Source organism: Chiloscyllium plagiosum, unplaced genomic scaffold (assembly GCF_037043375.1).
Source record: "Chiloscyllium plagiosum isolate Xiang-an unplaced genomic scaffold, Cpla_swu_hap1 HiC_scaffold_38, whole genome shotgun sequence".
NCBI lineage: Eukaryota > Metazoa > Chordata > Chondrichthyes > Orectolobiformes > Hemiscylliidae > Chiloscyllium > Chiloscyllium plagiosum.
This window is the reverse complement of record NW_028270176.1, coordinates 61096723-61104885: the sequence shown is the minus strand read 5'-3', so window position 1 is coordinate 61104885 and position 8163 is coordinate 61096723. Positions and strand designations below refer to the sequence as shown.

Sequence of the window (8163 nt, the reverse complement as noted above, 5' to 3'; positions counted from 1 at the left end):
GCAACTGGTCTGCAGGTCCCTATGGTGGGGTTGGGGCACGTTCAGCCAGCAACAGTGACCGCAACAGCAGAGGCTGAATGATATCAATGTGAGAGTCGGTGTTAGATTCTGCAGTGCCTTAATGAAATAGGAAATGACTCCACAATCACATGATGCAAGAGCAGCGCTCCCAAAACTAGTGCCCAGTTAAACCTGTTAGACTCTAACCTGGTGTTGTGTGATTTTTAACTTTGTACACCATAGTCCAACACTGGCATCTCTAAATTAATAAAATGGGGGTGTGGGACGGAAAGTTCGGTTAGTGATCGAAGGAGGGAGAGAAATCTCTGAGAACGGGTGGATTTGAATTCGGACATATGAAACACAGAGATGTGAGCGAGCAGAATTTGAAGGGAAAAGATAATCACCTTTGGAGAAAATTACCATGTTAAAGCAACTGATTCCTTTGTGTTTCACAAAAACTGGGACAGTTAGAGCGATTACTGCCGTGACTCGGATTCGAACCGAGGTTGCTGCGGCCACAACGCAGCGTACTAACCACTATACGATCACGGCATCCCACAGACGAGCACACTGGCAGCGCGCAATAAGTACAGTATCATAGGAAATGTTAGGCAGCGCATCAAATGCACAATATCAGTGCTAAGCGAACAGTGGCAGATACGTGGGAACTCAGAATGGGCTGACCGTTTAATATCGGTTCCCCCAGTGGCTGTGGTGATTCCATCATTAATATGGGGAAGGCTGAGATAAATAGATTTCTCCAAAACATCAAAAACTCCGGGGACAGTGCAGGTGTTGTTGACATGTTTGATTCAATAGTAATGCAGTTTAACATCGGCTACTTTTCCAGTTCCACCCCCCCAAAAAGGCAGTAACCACTGCTGCCACATAGTCCTAATTCCCAGCCCCAGAATCAGAGGAACTGAGTGGCGCAGTCGCGAAGATCCAACTGGAAGTCGGGATAGGAATGAGGTCGCAGAGATATTCGAGGACTCCAGGGACACAACCGGTGAATGCACAGCATTTCTATGACGGTTTAGAGGCGCAAGCAATTCCGAGGTTGGGAGTGCTCCGAGTCAAAGGCGGAGCAGAAGGGACTTTTTTTTCCCGTTTATAGCAATCTACAGTGCATCTTGCTGAGACAGCTGAGTGCCACAACTGGAGCGAGGGCGTCAGGTTTGAAGTTTGAACTTGCTTCACTATCACCAACTTGCCTGGAATGAATTGCTTTCACCATTTTCATTTCCAATTGTTTAATATCTCCCTGCAGTCTGCAGCTTTCTTCCTCATGGTTAATTGCATGACTAACTGTTGTATGATCTGCACACTGCTAAATCACGGCCACTACAAATAAATATGAATCATTGATATTTATGAGAAAACAGTGGAACTCACTGCAGGCATGCTTTGTCGGTTTGCAGGCGATGCCAGAATTGTAGACAGTGAGGAAGATTATCTAAGTTTCTAAAGGATCTTAATCCAATAAGTCGTTGGACACAAAAATGTAACATGGAGTTCAATCTGGATAAATGGAATAGATTGCATTTTGGTACAACAACAAGTTGCGTAGTATTGGAGAACACAGAAGATCCAGAGATAGATTAGATTAGATTACTTACAGTGTGGAAACAGGCCCTTCGGCCCAACAAGTCCACACCGACCCGCCGAAGCGCAACCCACCCATACCCCTACATCCACCCCTTTAACCTAACACTACGGGCAATTTAGCATGGCCAATTCACCTGACCCGCACATCTTTTGGACTGTGGGAGGAAACCGGAGCACCCGGAGGAAACCCACTCAGACACGGGGAGAATGTGCAAACTCCACACAGTCAGTCGCCTGAGTCGGGAATTGAACCCGGGTCTACAGGCGCTGTGAGGCAGCAGTGCTAACCACTGGGCCACCGTGCCGCCCACAAAGCTAGGCGCCCAGAAGCTAGGGGTGCAGGTGCATAATTCCTTGTAATTTGCATCACCTACAGACAAGGTGGTTCAAAGGTAGATAACATACTTCCCTTCATTGTTCACTCCTTTGTGTATAGGATTGGGACGTTATGTTGAAGCTTTGCAGGACATTGATGAGGCCTCTTCTGGAATATTATGTCCAGTTCTGGTCGCCCAGTTGTCGGAATGATATTATTCAGCTGGAGCAGGTTCAGAAAAGTATGCACGTATGTTGCCGTGTGTAGAAGGTTTGTGTTATAATGAAAGGCTGGATCGGCTGAGACTATTTTCAGATTCGAGATCGGGGTGCTGGGAAACCACAACAGGTAAGGCAACATCCCAGGAGCAGGAGAATATTTTTTTCGTGCAAGTGTTCTTCATCAGGCTCTTCCCCGAAACGTCGATGCTCCAGCTCCTCAAATGCTGCTGACCTGCTGTGCTTTCCCAGCACAACACTCTCGACTCTGATCTCTCATCTGCAGTTCTCACTGTCTCCTAGTTGCGACTATTTTCACTCTAAGTTAGGGGTTTGAACGGTGACCTGACAGAAGTTTATGAATTATTGAGAGGCAAGTTAGAGTTAACGATAGCTGCCTTTTCCGAGGATGGGGATTTCAAGACGAGAGGGCATCTGTTTCAGATGAAAAGAGAGAGACGTTTTTTGAAAAGGTCATGTGAGGCATTTTTTAAGCAAGGTGTTTTACGTGTGCAATTAACTTGCTGAGGAAGTGATGGATGAGGGTACGTTTGGAACATTTAATGGACAATTGATTCCAAACATAAATGGGAAAGTGGGATTTTTAAAATAAATTAAAAGAGTCAACCACGGTATTATCCATCTGGAGTCTCCTGTGGGACAGAGCAGATGTATATGACAGTTTGCTTCCCGAACTGGCATGAGTGAATCAGATGGGATTTTCCACACAACGGATTCAGGTCATCACGAGACTCTTCAATTCCAGGTGCTTATTTAATTCAAACTCCACTATCTGTCATTCCAGGACCTGAACCCTTTGTCCACAAAATATTACCTGGTTTTTTGGATTAACAGCACAGTAATAAAACTACAAGGGCATTATAACCATTTAACAGCTACAGGAGGAGGCAGATGGGACTACATTATTTTGGCAGTATGTTCAGCATGGATTGGTTGGACTGTTTTCATGCTGTATGACTCTATGATTGACGCTTTGGAACAAATAGCTGGCTGGGATTAACAGCAGCATTGACAGCATAATCGAACACCTGATGGGATATGTAATCCTGCTGGAGTGTCCGGAGGTTGTTTTGCTCAGTGACCCCTTCCCACACACGGGACTGGTGAACGGCTTGTCGCCAGTGTTACTGATTAAATGAGTTTCCATTTCTGTGGTTAATTGAATCCCTTCCAGCAGTTCCCACATTGCCCTGCTTTCTCTGTGTATCAGCGTCTTTTGTTCTACCCAGGGTGAACGATCCTTTCACATTGTGTCCACACAGATACAAATCCCGTTTTCCATGTTGTGAATGTGTTTTCATTGTTTCTCATTCACCCACAGGGTGTGAGTATGACGAGTCAGGACACCATTTGTTATTTGCCCCTCGTTCGTTGCTGTCTGGCTACACCACAAACCCGGGTGCGATCCCAGCCTCGGGTCTCTGTCTATGGGCAGTCTGCACATTCTCTGTGTGCTTGCGTTTTTATTTCTCCCTCTGACCAAAGATGTGCCAGTTACAGTGATCAACAATGGGAAATGCAGGATTATGGGACAGGGAATACCCTGGGTCTGGTGGGATGCGCTTCTGATGTACCGTGTGGACTGGAAGGCCCGACTAGCCTGCTTCCCCACATGATGGGGATTCCTGAATTAAGGGTCAGCTCATGTTTTTTCTGGTCCTGGAGTCTCTCGGAGGCAGGACTGGGTGAATATGGTAGAATCCCCTGCATAAGGGACATGAATGAATGAGATTGCAGGAAATTAAAGTTATTATCTCTTTTTCTGAGGTCAGGCTTGCATTTCAGGTTTTATTCGTCGAATGTAAACATCACCCTTTCCCTGTTCCAGTCGCCAAGGAAGAATAGTTTAAAATATCACCCCAACACCACCTTCTCCAGGTTGAAGTCTTGACTGTGTAGAAGAAACTGATACAGAGCTGATGCGAGCAAATGTAGCTGCCACCGCCAGTGTCAGAAACACAGATCCAAATAGCAAAATCATCTTTTAAACCCACCACTGCAAAGTTAAGGGCTCAACACGCTCCACATGTGCCACTCAGCTGTCTTAGAAAGATGCACCGGAAATGGCTATGATAGTATAAACGGGGACAACCATTCCCTTGAGCAGTAGCACACTCAACTGAGGAATTTTCTTGCGCCTCAATACCATCACAGATGGACAGGATGCTCACCTGTTGCATCACTGGAGCCAGAGAGTAACTCCATGCACTCATTCCCATGCCCATTTACGGTTGGATCTGGACGGCTGTGCCGATGTGAAGCTAAAATGCTATTGAAGCATACATTTCAACAATATCCTGTACTGTCTCCCGAGTCTTTGATGTTTTGTCGAAATCGGTCAATCTCAGTTTTCAACATTCTCATTCAAGGGATCTCTACAGCCTCTGAGGACATCGAACTGAAAGATTCAGCTCATTCTCAGTTCCCACATATCTGGCACTGTTCGCCGGGTACTGATATTGTACATTTGCTGTTCTTCCGAATATTTCCTCTGTTAGTATACTTATTCCTGCTTGCAAACATCCTGTTCTGTGGTTACTGTGATCGTGGTTGTCGGTATTTTGCATTGTGACCACAGCAAACTCGATTTGAAACCAAATCACGGCACTAAGTGTTCTCTCCGTTGTCCTTTTTGTGACACATGCTAAGAAATTAATTGTTTTCCCTTCAAATTCCGCTCTCACACATCTCTGAGTAAAATATATCAGGATTCAAACACACCCCTTGTCAGAGATTTCTCTCCTTCCGACGATCATTAAACCTCCTTTCCGTCCCTCCTCCTATTTCTCTGAGGCAATGCACCATCTATCACTCTCTCTCAATTCATACTGTTCTGTCTGTGCTGCTGCTGCGGTGACTGTTGTTGGGTGAACGTGCCCCAATACACAATCGGGACCTTCAAACAAGTCGATCCATTTGGATACCGCGGTTGTGAAATCAATCCCCATGTAGCAGCTTTTACTGACATTGGCCAGAGACAACTGGAGCGTCAGACTCATGGAAAATACCCAGGGCAGTTTTAGTGAAAAGACATTTTATTGGAAAAGATCAACTTTTATGTCTTTCTGCGTTGGTCTTGTGATAATTTCATAGGACTGATAATCCAGAGACCGAGGTAATACTCTGGGTAATCGGGCTTGAATACCACCATGCCATGATTGTCAAATTTGGATTCAAAAAATGTCTGCAAGGAAGAATCTAATGACTACTATAGATCCACTGACAATTGTAGAAAAAAGAATCTGTTCCACTGATGTCGATTCCGGATGGAATTTGCTATCCTTACTTGGTCTGGCCTGCATGTGACTTCAGATACATAGCAACATGGTTGAGTCTCGACTGCCCTCTGGGCAATTCGGAATGGGTAATAAATTCTGCTTAGCCAGAATCGCCCTCATACTAATCCAGATATTTTAAAACAAATGCTCATTATGCTCAAGCAAGTGTGTTGTGTGCAGTTTTGCAAGTCACATTGTAGCAGGGATGTGATCACACTGAGAAATTTGCAGGAGATATTTACTAGGATACTGTCTGGGCTGAAGAGTTTTAGTTGTGAAGAAAGACAGGACAGAGTGGAGTGTTTGTCACAGAGCAAAGGAGATGTAGACAAGACATGACTGAGTTAGGGTACGGACAGGGTTGACTGAACGAGTTTCCCATTGATGGAGGGATCGATCAGCAGGGGCCAGAGACTTAAGGAGAAAGATAGAAAGGTTTGAGAAAATGTGCAAAAAAGCTTTATCAGCCAGTGGGTGGTTAGAATTTGGAATACACTGTCTGCATTGTTCAGAGCGGCAGAAACCCTTATAACCTGAATAAATATTCAAATGTGAACTTTTGATGCCAAGACATTTAAGACTGTGGGGTAAGCATTGGGAAATGGGATTCAGTTCATTAGGCAGTTGTTTTTGACAAGTGTGGCCACATTTGATTGAAGGGCCTCCTTTGACACTCTTGTCCTCGGTGGTATAGTGGTTAGTGTCCCCGCCTGTTACAGGGCTCAATTTTCCGCTGGGGACAGTGTAAACGTTTTAAAACTGTCGCTCCATTCCCAAGTGCGTGTATTGATACCTGTCCTTCCATTCTCGATGGGGAATGTCACAGGAAGGACAGTGCTGCCTGAATAAAGGTGGGGAAGGACTGCAGCTCTCAGGGAGGCAGTGTCAGTGAAAGTGCAAACACGTGACTTCTGCAAACTTCAGCTTGTGACTGTGTTGGAATGAAAAGCATTTGACACACTTGTTCCGGATTGAAGTGTTTACTAGAAGCAGGAAGCTGAGGAAGAAACAGTATAAACGTATTCAAATATGAGTGCAGAAACATTTCCCTCAGCACGAATGAAATTGTAAAGGACAGAGTAGCGTTTCGATACATTGAATTTGGGTTCATTTGTTTTGATGAGGTTGTTACCAGGGTATAAAACCATTAAAAATGATACAGCATTTGATCAGTATGATGGAACATTGTCTCAGTAATTCGCACTGCTCTTCAGAGGGAGGGATAGGTTGATTGGCAAAGTTAAATTGCCCTCTCGTGTCCAGGGAGTGAATTAAGTAAGTTAGGTGAATTAGCCCTGGGTACCACGGCGATAAGGTCAGAAGTCACAGGACGTCAAGTTATACTCCAACAGGTTTATTTGAAATCATAAGGGGGAGGGATTCCCCTTCTTCAGGTGAAATATAAGGAAATAGGGAGGGGAGCTAGGTCTGGGTGAGATGCACTTCAGAGAGTCGACACCGGCTCGATTGACTGAAATGCTCTTTCTACACTGTAGGATTATGTGATTCTATGAATTGATAATGACGGTGTCTACTGGGGTGTAAAGTCATTAGAGAAGATGCTGATGGGGGTGTACTGAGGATGAGATTTTATTCACTTGTCTTCTTGGAAAATTGAGAACAGTTATCCCTGAACCAAGGAAGACTTAATGGTTTTTCTTTCAGGTTATAAAATGTTGGGACAGAGTAAATAGGTGGAAAGTTCCCTCTTTCAAATAAGTAAACATCGAGACGCTAGACATTCAAAACCTTTGATAAAACCTTTGAAGGACAAAGAAATTATGAGAACAGAATCGCTGTCACTCCGAGAATCTGTTTCTCAAAATATTTGGAAAGGCACATTTGGTGACATACAAGGAATAAATTTCATAAGGAGAGAGACAGCGTGTGGCTAGGTAAAGGTGCAGAGGTGGGGTGTAGTCAGTCGGAAGTTGCGGGGAAACAATGTCTAAGTTGGTTGACTTTCAATGTAAAGACATTTCTTTAATGTGTGCAGCTGAATAAGGTTCGGTTCCAAAACTCTGCAGTTTGAAAGATTTGGAATAATATTCCACCTAAAGCATTGTAAATGGAACTGAGTGGATTTTTATTTATTGTGAAGGGAAGATATTAAATAATGAATGGGAAGTGACCAGTTGTTTGAAGATCGACTTCCTGCTTTCATCACATGCGTTAAAGATGTGAGAACAAACACCATGATGTTTGGTCCATTTAATACTCAGTGAAATCTGCCAAAGCAACGAGCAACAAAACTGGTGGGTTTTCTTTTGCACTTTAACCCTCTGTTTTTCTAAGCAGTATTTTCCTTAAGCTGAAATAAAGTCGGAGCAAATTTGAATACAACATTAATCGTTCCAATGAGATATATCTAATTCACTTCTGATTATTACAATTGACATTGTGAGGTCTCAGCAAAATTAAAATGAAATGTACAAATCAGCATTTCTTGCGATTTAATCCAATTCAGCTTCAGCCATATGAGAAAGGCCATAGAGCGACAACATCGCCTTTATTTCACTCACCATGGCTGCTTCTTCACGTGAGAGAGAAAGTGACTGAAGAAATTATGAGTGAAACGTAGGTGTAAATATGAAGGAAAATTCTTGTCCTGTTTAATTCTGCCACAGTTCTGACTCAGAATGTACTACTGACAGCTATTCATTCTGACGAGCATGGCTATTTATTGGAATTTGCTGTTATTATAATTCTAGTGAAAGCA

At 43.8% G+C, this 8163-nt stretch overlaps 1 non-coding gene across 1 annotated transcript; it reads right to left on the bottom strand.

Moving 5' to 3' along the window:
* Positions 1-483: 483 nt before the first annotated feature.
* Positions 484-555, bottom strand: trnah-gug (transfer RNA histidin (anticodon GUG)). Its single transcript has one exon. It is a non-coding gene; the product is annotated as a tRNA-His (tRNA).
* Between the last annotated feature and the right edge of the window lie 7608 nt (positions 556-8163).